The sequence below is a fragment of the Dasypus novemcinctus genome, chromosome 21 (assembly GCF_030445035.2).
Source record: "Dasypus novemcinctus isolate mDasNov1 chromosome 21, mDasNov1.1.hap2, whole genome shotgun sequence".
NCBI classification, from domain to species: domain Eukaryota; kingdom Metazoa; phylum Chordata; class Mammalia; order Cingulata; family Dasypodidae; genus Dasypus; species Dasypus novemcinctus.
In genome coordinates this window covers 49,937,230-49,963,175 of record NC_080693.1, presented here as the reverse complement: position 1 = coordinate 49,963,175, position 25,946 = coordinate 49,937,230, and positions in this window count along the sequence as shown.

The window sequence follows — 25,946 nt, the reverse complement described above, 5'->3', positions numbered from 1 at the left end:
TTTTTAAAAAATCCAGACCAATTTCCATGATGTTAGGACTTGAACCTATAAACAGCCCTTCCTATTAAAATCAAGACTCCACTTCTTCAGTGGATATAATAAGACTAGTACTAGATTCTAACATGCAGTTAGACAAACCCAAAACACCAGGCTTTTTCCTGGTTTTCCTCCTTTTTCCAGACCTAGAGAGAACGGCTTCCCCCCGATTTTCTGGGTCTACTAGGGTTCTCTTGGGAGGTGATCAGCCTCCCTCTCCTAGCAATTAAAGCTAGGGTTCTCCAGACTGTGCTCACCCAGGGAGTCTTACCTTCTTCCATGTTCAGAGTTTTTTTTCATTCCCAGAATCTTTCTCTTCAGACCTTCCATTGTCCTCGATTTTTGTCGGGAAGATTCTGGTGGAGCCCACATCTTTTCTGGATTAAATTTAATCCAGGGGCGCCCAGATTTGGGGTTCACCCGAGTCCTCCTGGCTTCCTCGGGGATTTGGAAGGGGCAGCAAAATGCTGCCATCTCTGGCCTTCATTTGCAATCCCGGACGAGCTCCCAAAAATGTTGTAGAATTTGTGTATTGAGGGGCCAGGATTCAGGAATAATTTTGAGAAGGAAAAAAGGTTTATTGATGGACGGCCAGACTTGGGAGCTTTCTGTTTCAATCCCAAGCCCTGAACAAGAGTTTTGAGTCCCTTTTATACAGAGAGGAAAGGCCAAATGGTCCTTTTGTTTCAGTTCTTAATAGGCTTGAATTAGCATATATCTTCCACAGCCTAGGTAAGCTTTTAGCTTGGACTTCATACATTCTAGATAAGCTTTTAGCACATTTGGTTTGCATTTTTCCTGAATATTTAAATCTTATATACTTTGCATTGTTCAACTGTTTCCTGGGACTGCAGTCGTTGCCATGGTCACCAAGGGCAGGAGTGCAGCCTCTTACCGTTCCACACCCACAAGTCAGGACAGACAACTTAGGTTAAGGTTATCTTTGAAGAGACAAAGAGCCTCCCACTCATAGCCCACATCAATAGCTGTAAACTAGAATTTGTGCAGATCTAGAATTTTTAAAAAATCAGTTGTATTACCTGTATTTTCGTAGTCTGAAGTTGTTCACTCAAATCCATTTTCTTCTTTCTGGGCATATAGCTAGACCACATTTCCTAGCATACCTTGAAGTTTGGTGTGGTCTTATGACTGAACTCTAGTCAATGGAATGTAAACAGCATTGAAGGATGCCATTGCTGGGATAAGGCTTTTAAGAAATGGGTGTGTTTCCACTGTCCTCTATGTTTCCTGTTACACTAGCTGCATGAAGATGATGATGCAGTCTTATGGGATGACAGAGTCACAAGACAGAAGGAAACTGGTGTTGTAGTTTGCTAAGCTGCTCAAAGCAGATACTGTAAAATGGGTTGACCTTTAAAATGAAAATGTGTTAGCTTATAAGTTGCAGATTTTCTGGGTACATACAGTTTCAAACCACCATACCTGGGTGAATTCCTGCATGGAGAACTGCCTGTTGAGGAGAATATCTCCTTAGGACTGTTACATAAGCAAGAAAAAAATGAATCAAAGAGTCTATTCATTACTGCAGCTCAGTTAACTGTTACAGGATATCTGTTCAAAGGGGTCACAACACTCTCAATCATCCCAGTAGAGTTAGACATTTGATATGGAGTATAAAGATCGATTTAAAGTGTTTCTCATCAATTAACAGCCACCAAGCAGTATAAAGATCAATTTAAAGTGTCTCTCATTAATCAATTAACAGACACTAAGCAGCCACTATATATGTACATACTATATATGGTAGTGTAATAATAATAGCATTGATTTAATCAACCTTGATTTACTATCCATTGTGTCATGATGTTTATTTTAAGTGAAAGGAAACAAACTGGAGAATACTACTTTTTATAATTATGAGGAATAGATATCTCCCATCTTCCCTAAATTGAAAACTCCCTGATCCAAGCACACCAGATTCCAAGGTCTCTGAATTGAAATGGCCCACACATCAATTAATACTTTATCTTTGTAGAACAAATTGAAATTGATAAGACAGTATAAAGAACCAAAATACTGTACTTCTTGTTACCTTAATCAGTGGCCCAGATATTCACCCAGACTTTTGAAAATATCTGGAGGATTGATAGAATTTAGGAAAACAGCTGAAGGAATGACGATATCAGACCTTTCTGTTAAGATGACAGGCTGGAGGGAAATACAATTTTGGCCAGCTAAGGGTTTCTTTTCTTTTTTTTTATTTTAAGATTTATTATTTATTTATTTCTCTCCCCTCCCTCCCCTCCCCAGTTGTCTGCTCTCTGAGTCCATTCACTGTGTGTTCTTCTGTGACCACTTCTATCCTTATCAGCGGCACCAGGAATCTCTGCTTCTTTTTGTTGCATAGTCCTGTTGTGTCAGCTCTCCGTGTGTGCGGCACCATTCCTGGGCAAGCTGCACTTTCTTTCGCGCTGGGCGGCTCTCCTTACGGGGCTCACTCCTTGCGTGTGGGGCTCCCCTACACAGGGACACCCTGCATGGCACGGCACTCCTTGCGCGCATCAGCACTGTGCATGGGTCAGCTCCACACAGGTCAAGGAGGCCCGGGGGTTTGAACTGTGGACCTCCCATGTGGTAGACGGACGCCCTATCTATTGGGCCAAGTCTGCTTCCCTACAGCTAAGGGTTTCTTTCTCCTCTCCTCTCCTCTTCACTCTTTTTCCCTCTATCAACCATTCATCAAACCTTGTTTGAACGGCACCTATTTGATGCCTAGAGCTGCAGGTCCTTAGGCACTTCTGGGCATTTTGCTGCATTTAATTTTCTAGCATCGCAGCAGAAAAGCAGCCCTCTTTTCTGAGTCCGAGTTCCTTTCCAGGCATGGATGAAACTTGAGGAGGGTTTCTGGCCTCCCTCCCATCCTCTCTCCTTTCTTCTTTTCTTCTTTTCATTTAGCAATTAGTTATCAGGCTGGTGGACAATTTCTGGGTTGGGTTATACTTCCTCGGCCCAGGCAGCTGCAGTCTGTCTCCCCAACAGTAGAGGGCAGCAGGAGACCACAACCCTGTGCAAGTCTAAGGTTTATGGTCCAATTTTCCTTCCTATCAGGAGCAGGAAATGGACCAGTGGTTTTTGGATGATAATGGAGTTTCTCATTTTCCATTTCTTTATATCACCAGTGACATTCTTTTGGCAACAAGTGAAAAAATAAACTAATTTTTTCCCATATGACCATTCACAGTTTGCACCTATCTCACTTCTTTGCCCTCTTCACATTCTCAATCTCCTTCTTCATTTCCAGGAACTGTTTTTCCCCTATAATGCATTTGCTGGAAATACGTGTGGGAAATGTCAAAATCCCCAGAGAGCAACACATTCCAGGGGCCGTTTCTCTACTCACCTCGGTTGGCTGGCTCTTAGCACACTTAACATGGATTTTATTGAAAGCCTGAAAAGTAAAAAATAAAAAATAAAAAACCATTTAGGAGGAAAATATCCTCTGAATCCCACTGTGTACCCAAAATGTGTTTTTTGGATGATTTTTGTTTTAAAGTTAGGAGACTGAAAATCTAGTACCTCCTTGCCCAAAGCATGCTGACATTTGCTGATGCTTTTTCCAGTGTTATGAAATATCGAGAGGTTTGGCATGACTTGGGAAAAAAACACACAAACATCTTTGCTATTCTGTTCTTACTTTGGTTTCATAAATGATTGAGCAGAGTTTGACCAGACATTAGTCCCATTTGTAAGCACAACTTAATTGTTTTTATTTATCTGTTGGAGGCAATATAAGCTACTGGTTTTGGAAAACTTTGGAAGTGACAATGGAAATGCTTATTAATTGTGGAGTCTATCCATAAAGGTGGGGTCTTGGAGTGAGAAGAACTGTTGTTCTGCCTCAGCTTTGCCACTTAAACTGTTCTACCTTGGACCAATCAGATAATCTCTCTGTGCCTCTGCTTACCCACTTATAAAACGGGGTGATCATTCATGACCTAAGGAAAGAGTTACAGCCAGAATTAAATGAATGCTAACTTTAACCTGTTATTCAAATGCTGGCTATCATAATCATAGTTATAAGAGCTAGGTATTTTACTTTTGTGGTTGGGGGTGTTTTTGAAACCAATGTTTTCGTTGGTGCTTTGGGCTCCCAAGGAAGAGAATTTTCATCTTTTGTCAGGGAAGTGCCACAGCTGTGGAATGCTTCACAAATTGCCTCTCTGTGCTGGGTGAGAAAATCAGGTGCAAGTGTGAAATGGTGGTGGTGATTTTCCAAGAGTAGACTGTGATCTCACTATTTACTTACACTATTTACGTTTTTTACTGATCAGAACATGAGAAGAAGAGAAAGGGAAAACTGTGTGGGTCAGTTATCACTGGCTGCTACGGAAAAGTCAGAGCTCAAAGCTGTCACAGCCAGAAATAACATTTTTCTCTTGGTGGAGATTCTGAGGTTTATTCAGAGTCATTAACCCCTGTGAACATGGGATGATCCTCCAGCATTTTACATTCAGTCAAGATACAATGAGCCGTATTTCCTAGAAGTCAGAGAATGTTAGCGAAACTAAGATCATCTCCAGCAACCCACTGTTTATAAACAGAGGCCCAGAGCCCAAGTCTTGTTTTTCTCTACTTACAGCTCTTTTCCCTACAGCTACTCTGTTGTAAACTAGAGTACCTTCTCAGGGAAATAGCATTTTCTTTCTTAGGTTTCTGTGAGGAGGAAGGTAGGCAAGTCTCAGAAAGAACACATATTTTTTCTTTCTTAAAGAGAAATGCCTTGCATGCCCTCTTACCAAGAGAGGGTGCCCTCTGAGCAGGAATTTTCCCTTCTAGATCATTCTACAGGCAGAAAAATATAGGCCAGTTCCAAATAGGTCACTGGAAATGGGAAATACCAACACAAGTTTGAAAGCTTTGTATCTAATCTCAGAAAGCATTGGATTTAGTAGGAGCGGCAGAAACGAGGCTCTGCCCACCTGGCCTCAGAAGATAACCACCTTTCACCTTCCAGAAACAGAGCACCTATTGTCTGTTATTAGAGTGTTTCACTTTCTGGTCGGTGCTGTAGCTATTGTTATCTCCAGCCCTAGTCTAGCCTGAGGCACATAATAAATACCTGCCAAATGGCTTTTTTGCATATGAAACACAAACATATAAATACAATTACAATTTTTCAGTAACTAGGCTATCTTCAGAGGTGGCTAGGATTGTTCAAGGATGCCTTACACCTAAGGCTTAATTGCTTTTGTGGTCCTCTGCTAACATTTGGAAGAAAATGTATTTTGTGTGTAAAGGAATGTAGTTAAGGAGCTTTGGACCAAGAACCCTTATATCTGTGTAGAATTCAAGTTCTATTTGAGTACCTGAATACTTGATTACTTGAATACTTGGATACTCCTTGAATATTTCATATATTTCCTGCATGACCTTTTCAACTTTTTGTACCTTCCCACCCCAGAGTTCTTTGATAATTCCTTATATTGCTTTAGCTTTGTGTACACACAAGCCTTTTATCTCTCTTGGCCTAGGACACTTAACCTCTCTGGGCTTTAGTGGACTCATTTGTACTTCGAGGGAACTCTTCCAGATATGTGCTCGGGGTCTTTCTAGCACTAACCATTTAAAACTGTGTGAAGAGGAACTCAAAAATGTTGATGTTTATTCTGAGGGGAATAAGGAAGCCTTGGACTAAATTATCTTTTTCAAGTTTCCATTGACTATGCCATAGAAGAGAAGGCCATGCACAGATGTTAAAAATAGAATACACTAAAAAAAAAAAAAAAAGAAAAAAGAAAGCTGGTTGGTTTTAGAAACTATCAACTGAATTTTAACCAACTCGTAACTAATTTGCTGTTAAAAATATTTGACAAACTATTTAAATCCAACTTTTCCTCCTAAATGAGTTGCCTCTATAGACATTGCCCAGCAAGAGCAGCTCTGTCTTCCATTGAGTATGACGCTGGCAGTGGTTGCTGAGCCATCTGAGACTGTTTTAAACGTCACTCATAAAAGAGGCCTAGAGCTAAACCCTCCCCCAATACTCAGGGCAGAGGAAGGGAAATGAAATGAGCAAGCTTGATCTAAACCAACAAAGCAACAAAGTGTTACAAATCCCCCACAAGGATCTCTCAACTCCACTGAGATTTGGCAAAAGGTCATCTGGACAGCTTGCCCATAAAGATGATAGGAAAATGCAACTTGGCTTTTCCAGTGATTGCCTAAGGCAGCAAAGGTCAGGGTGGGAGGCAACAGGATTGCCAAATCAGTTCAGCTCAGGGCTTTGAAAACAAAGCTGTCTGCAAACCCAGAAGGAGCCCCTAGAGTCAACTTCACCCTCACTTGGCCATTTACAGACCAAGCCCTAGAGTCCTCTTTTGCAACAGATCTTCTGGTAGAGGAGAAGGTTTTCCATTTAGAAATTAGGATGGGAATCTAAGGGGATGTACAACTCATTATTGCAGATGGCTCCAAGAGGCAGTTAAAAATCCCCACTGTATCATTAGATTCTGGCTGTCACGTAGAGGGGATAAAACAGACGTATCCTATTCGGGCCTGGACAATAACAATGATAGGATTTCCCTGCTCCCTCCCTGGTCATAACCATAGATTAGACTCCTAGATTATCAGATCCCATGCCCATCTCCTTCCAACCCATCCTTCTAAAGCAATATAGCTTTTAAATCACTCCTATTTTTATAAACCGTTGTTGGATCTCCACAGCTTGGAGATTAAATTTTATAGGGACCATCACATTCCTACCACTGCCTGCCTCTGCCTTTTCTCCTGCTGATATCCCCCTACATATCCAGACTTCTCTTTGTACCCTGCTCACATGGTGTTTGACTGCAGGTTCATGCCCTTGCCTTCCAGTTCCTTCTGTGTTGGAATGCCCTATCTCTCCTGTTGCCTTGGTGAGCCCCATGAATTACCCCCATAAATTCTTGAAAACTCTGCTCAAATTATCATCTTCTTTTGAAGTTTCTGCACCTCCCCACCCCAGAGTTCTTTGATAATTCCTTATATCGCCTTAGCTTTGTATACACACAAGCCTTTCATTTCTCTTGGCCTAGCTAAATTATGATCATTTACTATTCATCTCTGTATTGTTGTTATCAGTATCAGTTATACCACCTTTGAACAATAAGTGTTTGTGGAGGGAAACAGATTTGGCTCAACTGATAGAGTGTCTGCCTACCTTATGGGAGGTCCAGGATTCAAACCCAGGGCCTCCTGGCCCATGTGGTGAGCTGGCCTATGCGCAGTGCTGATGCGCACAAGGAGTGCCGTGCCACGCAGGGATGTCCCCTGTGTAGGGGAGCCCCACACACAAGGAGTGTGCCTCGTAAGGAGAGCTGCCCCACATGAAAAAAGTGTAGCCTGCTCAGGAGTGGTGCCACACACACGGAGAGCTGAAGCAGCAAGATGATGCAATAAAGAGACACAGATTCCCAATGCCACTGACAAAAAGGCAGGCAGACACAGAACATGCAGGGAATGGACACAGAGAGCAGACAACAGGGGTGGGGAAGGGGAAGGGGAGAGGAAAAAAAGTGTTTGTGGAATACATACATTTTTAGTACTTAAGGTTTGGCCTTAATGTTATTACATATTGACTGACATACCGAGACAAATAAATATCAAAGGACAAAAAAAGAAAATATTTTTTTCCTTTGAAATTCAATCTTCTTTACTTTGTATGGACTACTTTTTTTCTGATTACACATTGGTACTCAGTCACTGTTTTAAATAAACATGAAGTTGTAATAGAATTGTTTAAGAAATGGAATGTAACCATAATAAACTGAGGGGGCACAATAGTCTGGAAGGGACTGAGGGGGAGCTAAACAAACCAGACAATGGTAAGATAAAGTTAAAGAGAACAAGATAACATTCAGAGGGATCTTTACTATCATTTGGAGGAGGCAATTCTCCATTGTGTCAGCAGAGATCATTCATATATAACCCAAGCTTCGGTCAGCTTCACGGTTCCCCATGTTCCCTCATCTCCTGGGGTCAACCTCGACTTTTAAATCTAAAACATTGCTGTGGGAAATCTCCCGAAGGATTTTTGTGGAGTGTGTGCATCTTTGTCATTCCATGCTGTACAGGTTTTTGTCAGGCTATGCTGCAGCATGCTTCCAAATGCTCTTAGTTTCTGTTCTTATTTTCTTTCTCTCTCTCTTTTTTAAAGGAAGTCAATTTTATTGACACATATTAATAAAGCATACAGTTCATCCAAAATGTACAATCAATGATATTTGGCATAATCACATAGCTATGCATTCATCACTTCAATCATTATCAGGCATTTTCATTATTTCAATAATAAAAAACAGACAGACAAATTTTTTACCTCTCAATCTAAGCTTCCCCTGATGTACGTAACTACTATTTCTGGCTATTCTTGCACAATTACTTCTTTATTAAGTGTATTTATTTATTTTTACTTTGATGCATCTTTATTATTAATTTACTGAGATATATTCACACACCATACAATGTATCCAAAGTGTATAAGCAATGGCTTTTAGTATAATCACAATGTTGTGCAGTCATCACAAAAAAATTTTAGAGCAATTTCATTATTCCAAAAAGAAAAACTCGACACCCCTTAGCAGTCCTTCCTTAGCCATACATAACCACTAATCTAATTCATCTTTGTAAATTGATTTATATTTATATTTTATATAAATACAATCAGGAAATGGATATGGCTCAAGCAGTTGGGCTCCCACCTACCATGTAGGAGGTCCAGGGTTCGATGCCCAGGGCCCCCTGGTGAGGGCAAGCTGGCCCACACAGAGGTCCAGCCTGCGTGGAAATGCCACCCCTCTTGGGAGTCCTGCCCAGCGCAGGAATGCTGCCCTGCGCAGGAGTGCCAGCTGACCCAGAGAGCTGGCGCAGCAAGATGATGCTATAAGAGACACAGAGGAAAGAAAATATGAAGACATAGCAGAACAGGGAGCTGAGGTGGTGCAAAAGAGTAATCACCTCTCTCCCATTCTGGAAGGTCCCAGGATTGGTTCCTGGAGCTGCCTAATGAGAATACAAGCAGACACAGAAGAACACACAGCGAATGGACACAGAGAGCAGACAATGGGGCAGGGGGGTGATAAATAAATCTTAAAAAAAAAAAAAATGCAATCCTACAATATGTAGGTCTTTGTGTCTCAATTCTTTCACTTAGTATAATACAGGGTTTTTTTTGGTCTGATATTAAATTTTTAACATTCATTTATTCAGTTTCAAAGAAATACGGTTGTATATATGCAATTTTACCCATTTTCATATTTCATATGCAGTTTTACTATGCTATACAGTTCCATTACATGGTTTAGCTTTCCTTTCAGTAATATACATGATCTTAGACTTTCCCTTTAAACTGTTTTCATACCCACATAATAGTATTGCTAGTTACAAACATTATGTTGGGCTTTTACCTTTTCACCTTTTCCAAAGATTAACACACACATATATATTTTTTGCCAATTCTGCACAAGTAAACCCTCAGCTTTCCATTCTCTAACCTCATTCTATTTTCTGATGACCCATATTCGAATTACTAACTCCATGAGATTATGTAATAAATTTAGTTCATAGTAGTGCAGTCATACACTATTTCTCTTTTTTTTTTAAACATTTATTTATTTTTTATTTAATTCCCCCCCCCCCACCCCGGTTGTCTGTTCTCTGTGTCTATTTGCTGCGTCTTGTTTCTTTGTCCAATTCTGTTGTCGTCAGTGGCACGGGAAGTGTGGGTGGCGCCATTCCTGGGCAAGGCTGTACTTTCTTTCGCGCTGGGCGGCTCTCCTTACGGTTGCACTCCTTGCGCGTGGGGCTACCCTACGCGGGGGACACCCCTGCGTGGCAGGGCACTCCTTGTGCGCATCAGCACTGCGCATGGGCCAGCTCCACACGGGTCAAGGAGGCCTGGGGTTTGAACCGCGGACCTCCCATGTGGTAGACGGACACCCTAACCACTGGGCCAAGTCCGCTTCCCATATTTCTCTTTTTGTGTCTGGCTTACTTCACTCAATATAATGTCCACCAGGTTCATCCATGTTGTCACATGCTTTACGACTTCATTTCTTTTACAGCTGCATAATATTTCATCCTGTGAATATACCATAATTTGTCTATCCGTTCATTGCTTGATGGACACCTGGATTGTTTCCAACTTTTGGCAATTATGAATAACACTGCTATGAAAATAGGTGTGTAGATGTCTTTTAATGTCATTGCTCTCAGTTCTTCTAGGTTTATACCCAGTAGTGGTATTTCAGGGTCATGTGATAAATATACATTCAACTTCTTTAGGAACTGCCAAACAGTCCTCAACAGTGGCTGAACCATTCTACATTACCACAAACAGTGAATGAGCATTCCTATCTCTCCACATCCTCTTCAACACTTGTCATTCTTTGTCTTTTTAATAGTGGCCATTCTAATAGATGTGAAATGACTCTCATTGTAGCTTTTGATTTGCATTTCCTTAATTGCTAGTGAAGTTAAACATTTTTTCATGTGTTTTTTCACTATTTTTATTTCTTCTTTGGACACATGTCTATTCAAGTCTTTTACTAATTTTTTAATCAAGTTGTTTGTCTTCTTATTGTTGAGTTAGAGCATCTTTTTATATATCATGGATATTAAACCCTTATCAGATATGTGATTTCCAAATATTTTCTCCTATTGAGCTGGCTGCCTTTTCACCCTTTTGACAAAGTCCTGTGAGGAGCAAAAGTGTTTAATTTTGAAGAGGTCCCATTGATCTGTTTTTTCTTTAGTTGTGCATGCTTTGGGGGTAAGGTCCAAGAAACCATCACCTACCACAAGGTGTTTAAGAAGTTTCCGTACATTTTCTTTTAGCAGTTTTATGGTCCTGGCTTTTATATTTAGGTCTTTGATCCATTTTGAGTTGATTCCTGTATAGGGAGAGAGATAGACGTCTTCTTTCATTCTTTTGTTTATGGATATGCAGTTCTCCCAGCACCATTTAAGAGACTGTTTTGTCCCATTAACATGGCTTTGGTAGGTTTGTCAAAAACCAGTTGGTTGTAGAGGTGAGGGTTTATTTCTGGACTCTCAGTTCTTTTCCACTGATTGATATGTCTATTTTTATGCCATGCTGTTTTGACAACTGTAGCTTTATGATATGCTTCAGGGTAAGGCTGTGAAATTCCTCCCTCATTGTTCCTTTTTAGAATGCTTTTTGCTATTCAGGGGCATTTTCCCTTCCAAATGAATTTGGTAATTGCCATTTCTATTTCTGTAAAGTAGGCTATTTGAATTTTGATTGGCATTACATTAAATCTACAAATCAGCTTCGATAGGATTGACATCTTTATAGTATTTAGTCTTCTGATCCATGACCATAGAATGTCTTTCCATTTGGTTTTTTTTTCTATTTTTTTAAAAGATTTATTTTTATTTATTTCTCTTCCTTCCCCCACCCCCCTGTTGTCTGCTTTCTGTGTCCATTCACTGTGTTTCTTCTGTGTCCATTTGTATTCTTGTCAGCAACACAGGGAATCTGTGTCTCTTTTTGTTGTGTCATCTTGCTGTATCAGCTCTCCGTGTGTGCGGCACACTTTTTTTGCGCTGGGCAGCCTGCACTTTTTTCACGCTGGGCGGCTCTCCTTACAAGGTGCACTCCTTGTGTGGGGGGCTCCCTTACGAGGGGAAACCCCTGCGTGGCATGGCACTTTTTGCAAGCATCAGCACTGCCCATGGGCCAGCTCATCACATGGGTCAGGAGGCCCTGGGTTTGAACCTTGGACCTCCCATGTGGTAGGCGGACACCCTATCCGTTGGGCCAAATCTGCTTCCCTTTCCATTTGTTCTTGTCTTCATCAAAATCTTTTAGCATTGTTTAGTTTTCTGCATATAGGTCCTGTTTGGTTAAATTGATTCCTAGGTATTTGAGTCTTTCTGTTGCTATTGCAAGTGGAATTTTTTTCCTGATTTCCTCCTCAGATTGTTCAATACTAGTGTACAGAAGCTTTACTGACTTACAGATTGATCTTGTATCCTGCCACGTTGCTGAAGTCATTTATTATATGCTCAAGTAGCTTTGTTGTAGACAGTTGAGAATTTTCTAAAAACAGGATCATGTCATCCACAGTGAGAGTTTTACTTCCTCTTTTCCTATTTAGATGCCTTTTTTCTCCTTGTCTAATTTAGCTCTGGCTAAAACTTATAGTGCAATGTTGAGTAACAATGGTGACAGTGAGCATCCTTGCCTTGTTCCCCATCTCAGAGGGAAAGCTTTCAACCTTACACCATTGAGTATAATGTTGGAGGTGGGTTTTACATACATGCCTTTTATCATATTGAGGAATTTTCCCTCTATTCCTATTTCTGAAGTGTTTTTTTAATCAAGAAAGTTTCCTGGATTTTGTTGAATTCCTTTTTGGCATCAATTGAGATGATCATGTGCTTTTATCCCCCTTCAATTTGTTAATGTGCTATATTAAGTTGATAGATTTTCTTATGTTGAATCAACCTTGCATACCAGGAGTAAATCCCACTGGGTTGTGATGTATACATCTTTTGATATGCTCTTGGATTCTATCTGCAAGTATTTTGTTTAAAATTTTTGCATCTATGTTCACTAAAGAGATTGGTGTGTAATTTTCTCTTCTTGTAGTGTCTTTATCCGGCTTTGGTATTAAGGTAATGTTGGCTTCATAAAATGTGTTGAGTAGTTTTCCCTACTCTTCAATTTTTTTGGAAGAGGTTAAACAGGATTGGTTTTAATTCTTCTTGAAATGCTTTGTAGCATTCACCTGTGAAGCCATCTTTTTCTGGAGTTTTCTTTTGGCATACAATTTTTCATAATATCCTCTTATGATCCTTTTTATTTCTGTGGGGTCAGTCATAACTTTGCCCCTTCCATTTCTGATTTTATTTATTTGCATCTTCTCTTTTTTTTTCTTTTAGTTTAGTTGGGGTTTGTCAATTTTGTTGATCTTTTCAAAGATCCAGCTTTTGGTTTTGTTGATTTTCTTTTTCTTTTTTTCTCAGTTTCATTTATTTATGTTCTAATCTTTATTATTTCTTTCCTTCTGCTTGCTTTGAGAATGGTTTGCTGTTCTTTTTCTAGTTTCTCCAATTGTTCAATTAGATCTTTGATTTTAGCCCTTTCTTCCTTTTTATATAGGACAGTTAGGGCCATAAATTTCTGTCTCAGGACTGCCTTCACTGTATCCCATTAAGCTTTGATAAGTTCTGTTCTCATTTTCATTCATCTCAACACACTTACTAATTTCACTTACGATTTCTTCTTTGACCAACTGATTATTTAGGAGTGTGTTGTTTAGCCTTTCCATATTTGCAAATTAACCTCTTCCCATCCATTACTGATTTCCAGTTTCATTCCATTGTGGTCTGAGAAGGTGCTTTGTATAATTTCAATCTTTTTATATTTATTGAGAACTGCACTGTGACCTAGTATGTGGTCTCTCCTGGAGAAAGAGCCATGAGTACTTGAGAAGAATGTATAACCCTCTGAGTTTGGGTGCAATCTTCTGTATTTAGGTCTAGCTAGTTTATCATATTGTTCAAGTTCTCTCTTTCTTTGTTCATCTTCTATCTAGTTGTTTTACCTGATCATGTGAGTGGGGTGTTGAAGTCTCCAACTATTATTGTAGAGATGTCTATTTCTCCCTTCAGTTTTGCCAGGATTTGCCTCTTGTATTTTGAGGCACCCTAGTTAGGTGCATAGATATTTATGGCTGTTATTTCTTCCTGGAGGAGTGGCCCTTTTATTAATATATGATGGCCTTCTGTATCTCTTATAACTTTGCATTTAAAGTCTGTCTCTTTTTATCTTTTAATGAAGCTTTGAGGATTAACTGAAGGATAACAGCACAGCACCTTACAGGCAGCAAATGAAAAATGAACATTAGATATCATTGTTCTAAATTTCCCTGCCACAGGGCATATTGTGCCACAGGGCCACCCTCAGGGCTGCTCTTTCTTCTCAGAACTCCTACCTTCTGCATATCACTATTCTTTTTACATCTTCTTGCCTGGATTGCCCACAGAAATCCAAAATTCTTCTCTCTTAAATGCTCAGAGTGATTCCCTTCTCTCAGTTTTCCATATCCTTCCAGATTCTGGGTTGGCATGGAGTGGATATTTACTATGAGTTTCGTCAAAATGTTTTTTTCCCCCTAAATGAACAGCATCTCCTGGGATCTGATGCTACCCTACAAATGTGCAGAGGAGACCCCGTGTGCTCTTGATCTAAACAGCCATTTTCTTCTCCTGGTTAGCCACAGAAACATGGGGTAAACCTCAAAACCCAGAGTCCTCCCCTGGAAGTGATACTAAAACTCAACTATGCAGGATATATCTATGTGTTTTCATTTCTTTTTCCTTTGCCTGTGCATTTCCAACAGTTTACCCTCATGATAAGAACTTCGGATTTGTAAAGGCTGTCTATTAGGTTGTGCTCGAAGTACAAACTTTGGCCATGACCCAGAAGGAGTCAGATGCAATCCATAGGCATAGTTTAGCCCTATTCTTTCTTGTTGAGTAATGCTTTAAGCCATTCCAGGTTAAGGATTTACTCTTAGCAGAATTGAACTGCCGATATTAAAGTACTAACCCTAAATATACTCAGTCGTGATTTCAATTTCAAACTCAGCAAACCTTTGGGAATTTAGAATTTGCAGCAGTCAGAAATAATAGCAATTGTCAGGCGTAACTAGCTCGTCTGTTAAACAAAATCTCAGGAATAGCAGTAATCACAAAAACACCTATCGTCTGTTGAGTATCCTTATGTGCCAAGCACTTTTCTAAACACTTTATATATAATAATTGCTTTACAACAACCCTTTGAAGTAAGTATAACCAGCATCCCCATTGTACAGACGAAGAAACAAAGGCACAGAAAAGTTGATAATATGTCCAGGGACAGGAGGCCAGAGCACATGGTCTATTAGGCTACATTCGGTCTACAGGACTCATGCTGGACTTTGTTGAAATCAAATGAGATGAAGAAACTAAGATCCACAGAAGTCAAGAGAGTTGCCGAGCTAATAGTAGCACTCCTATCTACTGACATCCATTTGGTGCTTCCCTTCTTCTGAAGGGCTTTGGAAGTTGTTGTTACAGAAGGGTTGTGACTGTTTTGTGGCCATCTGGAGGGAGTCAGTCAACAAATGGCGGCCATAGTGGCCCAGTGAATGTTTGATTTGTCTGTTACTAGCAATAGTTTGTCACGGTTTTCAGAAATTAATTAATTAATATCTTTTAACCTGTGCATGATTCAGGAATGCAGTTGAACATTATAATAAAAACTTCTGTTGCTGTACCATGTAGTTAATCTTTTAAGTGAATCTTTTGAATTATATAATCAAGTTTAAGCAGTGTAGACTAGAGACTGGCATTGGAAATAAGACAAAAATTTCTCAATGTACAATCATCTTTTATTTATCTGGGGCTCTCTGATGTCAAGCCATTTCACTGTTTGGGCAAACTACAAGTTAATTCAGGAAAAAAAGAAAAAAAAAGAAAAAAGTTATCCTTGTTATGGTTTTCAATTCAGTTTAAAAAAGTCAATTTACCAGAGCAGAATTTTTTGTTCTTGTTTGCAATAATAGAAATGGGTTTGAGTTCATTTAAGCAAGAGGAGAGAATTTAATACAATGACATGGGAGGGTGTCCTGGAAGCCAATGGCAGGAATGCAGCTGGCATATAAAAGGAACTAGAAATGGAAAGCCATCAGGAGCCCAGAGAACAGCCTATCTCAATATTTTGTCTCCACTTCTTTCTGCAGATCCATTTCATTTTGCTCTTTTTGCAAATCAGCTATCTCTGCTACCAAACTATTTGGAAGACAATGAATGTGCTGGGATTCCCAAGTTTATATAGTTTCCATATATGTGAGCCCAAGTGAAGATTTCATTCTGCCAGTCCCAAATCTAAGTTCCCACGGAGGGGCTCTCACTGGCCCAGTGTGATCCCATGCGCAGCCACTGTCTCACCAGTGGAGCCCTAGGCAGCAGTGTCCAAAGCACGGTTTCTACTCAGAGTCCTGTCTCTGCGACCCAGGGGATCAGAGCAGCCAGTTATTCTCAGAGAAGAGGGAATTGTGAGCTAGCAGGCCTTACAAAGGTCTCTTCTATTACCCTGTAAAGTAGTCTCTGTGTGAACCAGCCCTTAGAAATTCAAGGACTATGGCAAATTCAAGGACAGGGTCTCTTCTATCCAGTTAAGCATATTTTTAGACTAGATCATTTGAGTATGTAATTAGGTCAACCAATTTAAAAATCTGCCTGAGTAAACCAAAATGCTAATATGAGTCTTCTGTAAACCAAATAAGATAATGGATCCCAAAGCTAAATGGAAGTATTTTGGATCATTCTTGACGTCACACCCTTAATTTGTCAGGATAATTGAGATGCATCCAACCTTTCAGTCTTGCTGGTGATGTTTAAGAGTTAGCTTAAATTAGACTACCACATTTCCTGCTGTAGTTGATGTTCAGATCCTTGGAGACTGTAGGGCTTTCAAATGTCTGCATATAATTATATAAATCAATCTCGGGGATCCATGAGTAGAGAAAGAGGTAATTCTTGTAGCGTTCCCAATGTATCTTTTGTGTCCTCCTAAGAGCTGACAGGAATTCAGAGATGAATCCCTCATTTCACAGATGGGAAATGAAGCACAGATAGAGGAAATGGCCACTTAAATGAGTGGCAGATCTGGGACTAAAATCCTAGATTCTAGTCTTCTTTTATATCTGTCCTACTATTAGTAGTAGGATTCAGAAAATGTGACAGCACTGCCAGGTAGTTATATTTTCAGTAGTTTTTAAATTACTTTTCCCCAATACCTGGATTTTAATTACTCAGTCTAATCTTTTTAGGGGGCCCTGACTATAAATGCTTTGGATAATTTTCTGGCTAATTCCACTTACCTGGAGCAATAACTCATCAGCAAAGGTGTTAAAATAGTAGAAAAAAATTTGTTTTTTGCTGTCTTTAGTGCTTTAGTAGATAACTAGGTTTAAGTTTTCTTTTTTTTATTCCTTTTATTTTATTTTATTTTATTATTTTATTTATTTCCCTCCCTTTCCCCCCAACTCCCACCCCCCACCCAGTTGTCTGCTCTCTGTGTCCTTCTGCTGTGTTCTTTTTTTTTTTAAAGATTTATTTATTTATTTCTCTCCCCTTCCCCACCCGCCACCCCGCCCTCACCCCGCCCCACACCGGTTGTTTGTTCTGTGTCTATTTGCTGTGTCTTCATCCGCTTCTGTTGTTGTCAGCGGCAGGGGAATCTGTGTTTTCTTTTTGCTGCGTCATCTTGTTGTGTCAGCTCTCTGTGTGGGCAGCGCCATTCTTAGGCAGGCTGCACTTTCTTTGGCGCTGGGTGGCTCTCCTTATGGGGCGCACTCCTTGTTCGTGGGGCTCTCCTACACCAGGACACCCCTGCGTGGCACGGCACTCCTTGTGCACATCAGCACTGCACGTCGGCCAGCTCCACACGGGTCAAGGAGGCCTGGAAGTTGAACCGCAGACCTCCCATGTGGTAGACAGACGCTGTAACTGCTGGACCTCCCATGTGGTAGACAGACACCATAACTGCTGGGCCAAGTCCGCTTCCCTGTGTGTGTTCTTCTGTGACCACCTCTATCCTTATCAGCGGCACTGGGAATCTGTGTTTCTTTTTGTTGCATCATCTTGTTGTGTCAGCTCTCCGTGTGTGCGGCAACATTCTTGGCCAGGCTGCACTTTCTTTCGTGCTGGGCAGCTCTCCTTATGTAGCGCACTCCTTGGGCATGGGGCTCCCCTACATGGGGGACATCCCTGCGTGGCACGGCTCTCTTTGCGCACATCAGCACTGTGCCTGGGCCAGCTCCACATGGGTCAAGGAGGCCTGGAAGTTGAACCGAGGACCTCCCATGTGGTAGGCAGACGCCCTATCCATTGGGCCAAGTCCTCTTCCCTAGGTTTAAGTTTCCTTAATTGCAGCAGGGAAAACAGCAACAATATGTTTTGTAACTTGGAGTTAATTTGTTCTCTGCTATAAATTAAGACGTCTGTAAGAAATTTCCACAATTCTAATTCTGAATTGAAAATGCAGGATCCAAAATGCCTTTTATCTTTGTTTTTCTGACTCCATAAAGGAAAACTCCAAGAAGAATTGGACTTTAGACTTAGAAATTAAAACCTAGTTATAGATTTATATATTCATGACTTTCAATCTTCCATCTTTTATTGTTCACAATGAACAAAGAAGAAAAATAACTAAAGAGATTTTACTGACTGAAAGATGGCTGAATTCCAATAACATTCTAAATTACAAATAATTTGGGAAACGAAGCATGATGATAAACAGGAAATTGGAAAAAAAAAAAGTAAGTGAAATGTGCCAACCTCCTTTGGCCAACTGGCCTGGGATTAGAGTTCTGAATTTCTGGATTGTGATTTGTCAGAGTTTTTAATATATATTGTATTAATTTGCTCTTTCAATTTGACATAATAGTTATTTTTTCTCAAAGGAACCCTTATTTTTAATTTCAAGATCAACTTTCAAAAAAATAAAAGGAAGGGCTTGTTGGGCACACTAAACTCTTGGTGTTTATAGTTCTTTAACATTTTAATTAAAAGTATTCTCAAAGAAGCAGTGGCTTAATTGTGAACAAAATACTCAAAATTTCTACAAGACTTCTGCTCCCCAACATTGAACTCTACTCCCTTGGAGCAGAAACTGCCAATTCTTAGCTGACTCTTCTGATTTTATCCCCATATTTCTAAATATCCTGAAACTATTGATTTTTTTCCATTTTTTATTTTATTTTAACTATTGACTTTCTGCACAAAGCTTTCCCAACCCCCAACCTCCTGAGCTACAGCTGTGGCAATATTTGCATAATCATAATATTATTAACACTGAAATTTATTTTATCAAGAAATTGCGATATTGGAAAGGTGAGGGTAGCGGAGATGTGTATTTGCATGTTAGTGAAGAATGTCAGTATACATAGATCTAAATGCTTTTTTTTCATTGTCAGTGGATAAAATACTATCTAAAAAAATCAATAAAGATCAAGTGTCTTGAAAAAGAAAAGGATTAGGGCTGCTGGTCAGATTGCTCCTTGGTAAATATACTTTAAAATTAATAGGTATAAAATATTTTAATTAAAGAAATACAGTCATATGTTTCTTTTTGAAAACCTTTTGTTTATTCCAGTGTTAACTATTGCCTTAAGTTTTTATTTGCCTATTTTCCACTCATTCATCCTAATATTCTCTAGAGGAGGTGCATATCACCTCGAGGTACAGTCAAACATTTAGATAATCTGCCAGTTCTAATTTTTTTCTTGGAGTCACCCATGCTGGAACTTTCTATCGTCTGGCTCCAGTCTTGACATGTCTTTGGTCTTGATGACCAGCTAACATCCTAGAACGTCCATTTGTCATCATCTTAGCAGTTTCCTTCTCTATCTTGTATGGGATCCTTTCCTGGGTCATCTTTCTTGGGCCAAATTCTCATTTTCTAGTGTGTATATGCTCTAGTCACTCAAGAAAGTTGCTTGAAAATTTTCTTGAAGCAGTCTTTTGAACATCTGAAAATGTTTCTCCCCCATTCTCTTACATGATTAATAGGGCTTGTGTGTGTGTGTTTAGAAGTCTATGTAACAACTCATTATTCCTCTGAATTCTGAAGACATTTCTTCCTTGTCTTCTGGCTTTAACTGTTCCTATGAAGAAGCCTAATGTTAATATAATTCACAATCTTTTATACATAATCTAATATTATTTCTGATTAAAATTCTTTCAATTTCTCTGTCTTTCTCTCTTGCCTTGAACAGGTCATAATCACAAAAGATGCAAAAATCAATAATGCACTGGAAGGTAGAGTCAAAAATTAAAATAGAAATAATAAAATAAAATTAAAAATAAAGGTCTGTTCATATAAGAAAACATTTGACCTTGTTAAAACAAAATATTGCATTGGTGTTCAAAAAGTCAATTTTAGGAGTATAGGATGGGCTTTTCCTACCTTTGACAGCTGTTCATATTAGTCCTGTTTTGATAGCCATTTACAAAGAAAAGAAATTGAGAATTAATTAATTAATTTTTAAGGCGGTACTGAGAATTGAACTCAGGACCTCATACATGAGAAGCAACTGCTTAACTGAGCTACACTAATTCCCCCCTTTTTTAGAAGAAATAGAGAATTTAAAAACTAAATATGATACACATTTTGTCAGTAATCTTAAGAAAGCAAATATTTTTATAGGTTACATCCTATAAATTATAATTTAAAAGAGATCACACTACCCTAGGGTTTTGTATTCATTTCTGAGCACTCTATTTTAAAAGAGAGATTGATAAACTAAAGTGTGTCCAAATGAGAGTGGTTAGGATGGTGAGTTTCTGGAAGCATGTCCCATGGGGAATGGACTAATGTACTACAATTAACTTGGAGAAGAGATAATCTGATAGTTCTAAAATATTTGAAGGACTGTCAAAGCAAAGAGAGAACAGATTAGTTCCCTCTCATTCTAAAGGTCAAAACTAAGACTGGTCTAATTGATTAGAGTTTAATAGTAGAGCACCCTGTCAGTGCAAAGTGCTAGAAGACTATTTCTTAGGGATACTCTTGGCGAGATTTTTATTTGAGGTGGGATTTTGAATTAGGTACTTAAGTCATCTGTCAACATCCTTTTAATGAATAGCTTGTTGGCAAAGTGACTTTGAAATTACTTGTGGCTTTGTGTGACTTGGCTCAACCTGCAAAACACATAATCTCTTTATCCCCAAGAGACTTCTTGTAGTTACCTTGAATACATGAATGATGTGAAGACTTTAGATCTGTGGACCTTCCTGGTTTTCTATAGTGAGTCCTGCCAAAAAGACTTGCCCTATCACGTTCTTGATTCTCAGGTTTTTTTCCTCTTCTTTTTACTTTGTTATTCTATTTAATTTTTTGTTTTGTCCATCTTTATTAAGTTGTAACTGACACAGAATAAACCATATGCGTATAATGTACAGTGTGACTAATTTTGACATATGTACACACACACATATAGTTATTTTTTTAATCCAATTTGACAGTCTTTGACTTTTAATTGGGATGTTTAAACCATTTACATTTAATATGATTATTGTTTATGCTGGGTTCAAAGCTCCCATCTTGCTATTTGTTTTGTATCTGTACCATTTATACTTTGTTACCTTTTCCCTTTTTTCTACCTTCTTTTTGATTAATTCTGTTTTGTTTTGTTTTGTTTCTTTTGAGGTACCGGGCATTGAATCCAGGACCTCATATGTGGGAAGCTGGCGCTCAATTACTGAGCCACATTGGCTTCCCTGAGTTGTTTTTTTCATTTGTTTTGCTTGTTTTTTTTTTTTTTTTTCTTTTTTTTTTCTTTCTTTTCTGGGAGGCACTGGGAAATGAACCCCAGACCTCCTATGTGGGTGGCGGGAACTTGACTGCTTGAGCCACATCTTCTCCCAGATCTATATTTTTAAAATTCCATTTTGCTTGTTAGTTATGTCCCTTTCTTTAGGATTGCCTTAGGTTTTATAACATATATATACTTATCTTATCACAGACTACTGTCAAGTAATATTATACCACTTCACTTATAGTAGCATAAGGACCTTACAATAATATAATTCTAATCTCCATTTCCTGAACTTTGTGGCATTTTTGGTATTTTATTCTACCTGTTATAAATCTCATACTACATTCTTATTATTTTTGCTTAAGATAGCTTTTTGGTGATTAATCTGGTATTTTTCTAAGTCGAAAAATATCTTTATTTCACATTTGTTTTTCTAAAAGGTATTTTCTCTGGGTATAGAATTCTAAGTTGGCAGTTTTATTTTTTTCCTTTCAGCATTTTAAATATTTTTCTCCAGTGTATTCCAGCTTATTGTGTTCCTGAAGAAAAGTCTGCTGTTATTTTTATCTTTATTCCATTGTATGTAATTGTCTTTTTTCCTCTGGCTGCTTTTAAGATTTTCTCCTTATCATTTGTTTTAATAGTTTTATTCTGATGTACCTTAGTGTACTTCTTGTGCTTGGAGTTTGTTGAGATTCTTGGATCTGTGTGTTTGTAGTTGTGATCACATTTGAAAATTTCTCAGCCAGTATTTCTTCAAATATTTTTTCTGTTTATCCCTCTTTCCTCTCTCCCTTGTCTTTAAGGGTCTCCTTATGCTCTGTTTTTTTCTGTCTTGTGTGTACATATTTTATTTTGGATATGTTCTTTTGCTAATTCTTTAAATTCACTAATATTTCTTTTGCAGTGTCTAATCTGTTACTAATCCCATCCAATAAATTTTAAATACCAAACATTATAGTTCTCATCTCTAAAAGATTGATTTGGAACTTTTGAAAAATATTTCCACATACCTAATTAATATGGTTAATCTTTCCTCTACCTTCTTGGACATATGGTTTATAGTAATAATTACTTAATGTCCTTGTCTACTAATTTTATCATCTTTGTCTTTTATGGCCCTATTTCTAATGATTAATTTTTCATCTCGTATAGATTGTGTTCTCCTGTTTCTTTAATGCCTGGTAAATTTGATTGGATACCAGACATTGAAAAATTATTGGACGTGGGATATTTTTATAGGTCACTAAACACTCTTTAGTTTTGTTCTGGTATGCAGTTATATTACTTGCAAGTAGTTTGAAATTTTTGAGGCTTGATTTTAAGCTTTTTGTTTTAGGCAGGACTGGAGCAGCCTTTGATCTAGGGCTAAATTTTCCTCATTACCGAAGTAATACATTTCTGATTATTCTACCTGATGGGCCATGAAGTACAGGATTTTCTCCTCTGGCTGGTGTGAGCACAAACTATTCTTGAGCATGTGAGTGCCAGCAACTGTGCCTTTGCTCCCTTTGGGATGGTCTTTCCACAGTCCTGTGTCATTTCCTCACATGCATGTGCTGGTCAGTTCTCAGGTGAAAATTTGAGGGAACTCTTTGAACATTTCTGCAGCTCTCTCTCTTTGCAAATATATTCTCTCCAGGTATCTGTCCTGCAAACTCTAGCCAACTTTTCCTCTCTAAATACCCAGGCTTATCTCCTTGACTTAGGAAGATGAATGGACTCTGGCTGGGTTCCCCCCTCCTTGTGTTGCTGGGTGGAAACTCTGTCCAGGCAGTAATCCAGGGCAATTGTTGGGCTTACCTTGTTTGTTTTTCAGTAATCTCTGTCCTGAGTTCCCTGTTTTCCAGTGCCTAAAATCCTCCCCAACCCCATATATATATATTAGCAAATACATATTTTTCTAATATATATATATGTGGGAGAGTAAACCCAGTCCACTTGGTTAGAAGTGCAAGCCCTGTTATTCTATTTTCAAGATAAAACTTAAGTTTCTTGGCTCTAAAACACTCCATTCTGCTTTGGAATGTTCACATAGGTACCTTGATACTTGGCAAATAATTTTGGAGAAAACAGATAAACTCTTTGCCCTTAAGGCAAAAAAACTTTAAATAAACGATAACATACTAGCTCCCTCTCACTATCTCATTATGCTACGTTGTTTTTCTTCATAGTACTTTGCCAATTAATGCACATATGTCCATTGGTTTACTTTTTGGTATCATTCCAATGAGACTGTAAACTCCATGAGAGCAAGACTGTGTAAGAATCCAGTGTAGGGAAACGGACTTTGGCCCAGTGGTTAGGGCGTCCGTCTACCATATGGGAGGTCCGCGGTTCAAACCCCGGACCTCCTTGACCCGTGTGGAGCTGGCCATGCGCAGTGCTGATGCGCGCAAGGAGTGCCCTGCCACGCAAGAGTGTCCCCCGCGTGGGGGAGCCCCACGCGCAAGGAGTGCGCCCCGTAAGGAGAGCCGCCCAGCGTGAAAGAAAGAGCAGCCTGCCCAGGAATGGCGCCGCCCACACTTCCCGTGCCGCTGACGACAACAGAAGCGGACAAAGAAACAAGACGCAGCAAATAGACACCAAGAACAGACAACCAGGGGAGGGGGGGAATTAAATAAATAAATAAATCTTTAAAAAAAAAAAAAAAAAAAAAAGAATCCAGTGTAAGGCCAGCATGTAATCTGGAATATCTCTTAGAATATGGTCTTTGAAGCCCCCTGCATTGGAATCGTTTCAGGCAATTGTTTACCAGGCAGATTCCTAGATTCCCACACCTCCTGATCCCCCAATATCCACTGATATTGAATTTCTTAGGGTGAGGTCCGGGAATAAAAATGTTGACCCCCTTTCCAGATAATTTTTACTTACCCTTAATTGAGAGCCACTGGCTGTGGGTTAGGGAAAGGTTAGTCTACACCCTGAAGGGTGTGCGTGTAGACATGTGTGCTGTGGGCTTGGCTGTGGGTTTAACGCTGAGGGGAGAGCATTTCCAGGAGAGGGAGCCGCAGAGCCTCCAGGTAGGGAAGAGCTCTTTCAGGAAGGGTTTTTAACGGAGCAAAATGATTAGGTTTATATTTTTTGAAAAGATCACTCTGGCTGCAGTGAGGCTAGTTTCATTTATCTGAAAGTTTGCCTTACTTAGTAGCTGAGAGGTATCATGTCGAGAAGAGATCACATCTTTTGGAATCTTATTAGCTGCGTGAATGAAAAAAAGGACCTACCTTCCCTGAGCCTTACTTTCCTCACATGTAAAATGGGGATAATACTTTTCTTATTGGGTTGTTTGAAAGACTGACAGATTTAATTCATGTAAAATCTGGTACACATCAGGCCTGGGAACAGTGTTCCTTTCTTACAACCCTCCTCCTCAAGGAGCTTCTGCTCTTTGTTAGAAAGCCACGGAAACACATCAAACACTAGCATAACCACATCCAATCCTGCCCGGATATGAAGCCAGCCACAGGGCTGAGGAGTTCTGCACAATCCTGGGGGAGAGTACGGCTGGGCAAGGGCACACAGAGGCAGGGGCAGGAAAAGGCAAAGAAAGCGGTAGGACCATTCTCACTGGAAAAGACACGACTGATTTGTATACTGGCGGCCAACTATTCAACAAGATCTTTCTCAAAGACAAGCACAAATCACTTTAGTTCCAGGAATAAAGTTTTCCAAGTATTTCATGACATTTCCCTTCTCCTCTGATGATACATGTGCTGTGATTGCATAGGAATAAAAACATCAAGAACATCCTGCTTCTTGTTTTCTCCTCCCTCCCTTCCTCCCTTCCCTCCCCTCCTTCCTCCCTTCCCTCCCTCCCTCCCTCCCTCCCTCCCTCCCTCCCTCCCTCCCTCCCTCCCTTCCTTCCTTCCTTCCTTCCTTCCTTCCTTCCTTCCTTCCTTCCTTCCTTCCTTCCTTCCTTCCTTCCTTCCTTCCCTCGTTCCTTCCTCAACCCCCACACCAAGTAAGTATCTTAACCGTCAATCCTACTCAGTCAGACTGAGAATTTATTAGGGAAGCCCCTTACTCAGTGAGGGCAACAAAGCAGTTCCCTATTTATAACTTGTGAATTGAGAGTCCCCACTCAAATAAGTGTCCCAGATATTTATACGTATTGATATTAATCCATTATCTATCATATACATTAAAGACATCTTTTTCCATTTTGTTACTTGCTTGTTAACTTTATTTATGGTGTCTTGTGTCATTCTAACATTTTTCTTTTGTGATGTAGTGAAATATATATCAAATGTTTACTTTATGGGTTTTGATTTTTGTCTCCCCCTCCTGATGTCATAAAGAAATTTTCCTTTATTTAGAATATTTTCTAAAAGTTTTAAAATGTTGTTTTTCAGTTTGAGGTTTTTAATCCATATGGAATGCCTTTTGATGTATGGACTGATGTAGGGATTTATCCACTTAAAATTTTTTTTTAACAAATCAATATTTTGATACAATTAATAAAGCATAAATCCATCCAAATTGTAGAATCAGTGGTATTTGGTATAATCACATAGTTGTGGAATCATCACTTCAGTCATTATTAGAGCATTTTCATTATTCCAATAGTAATAA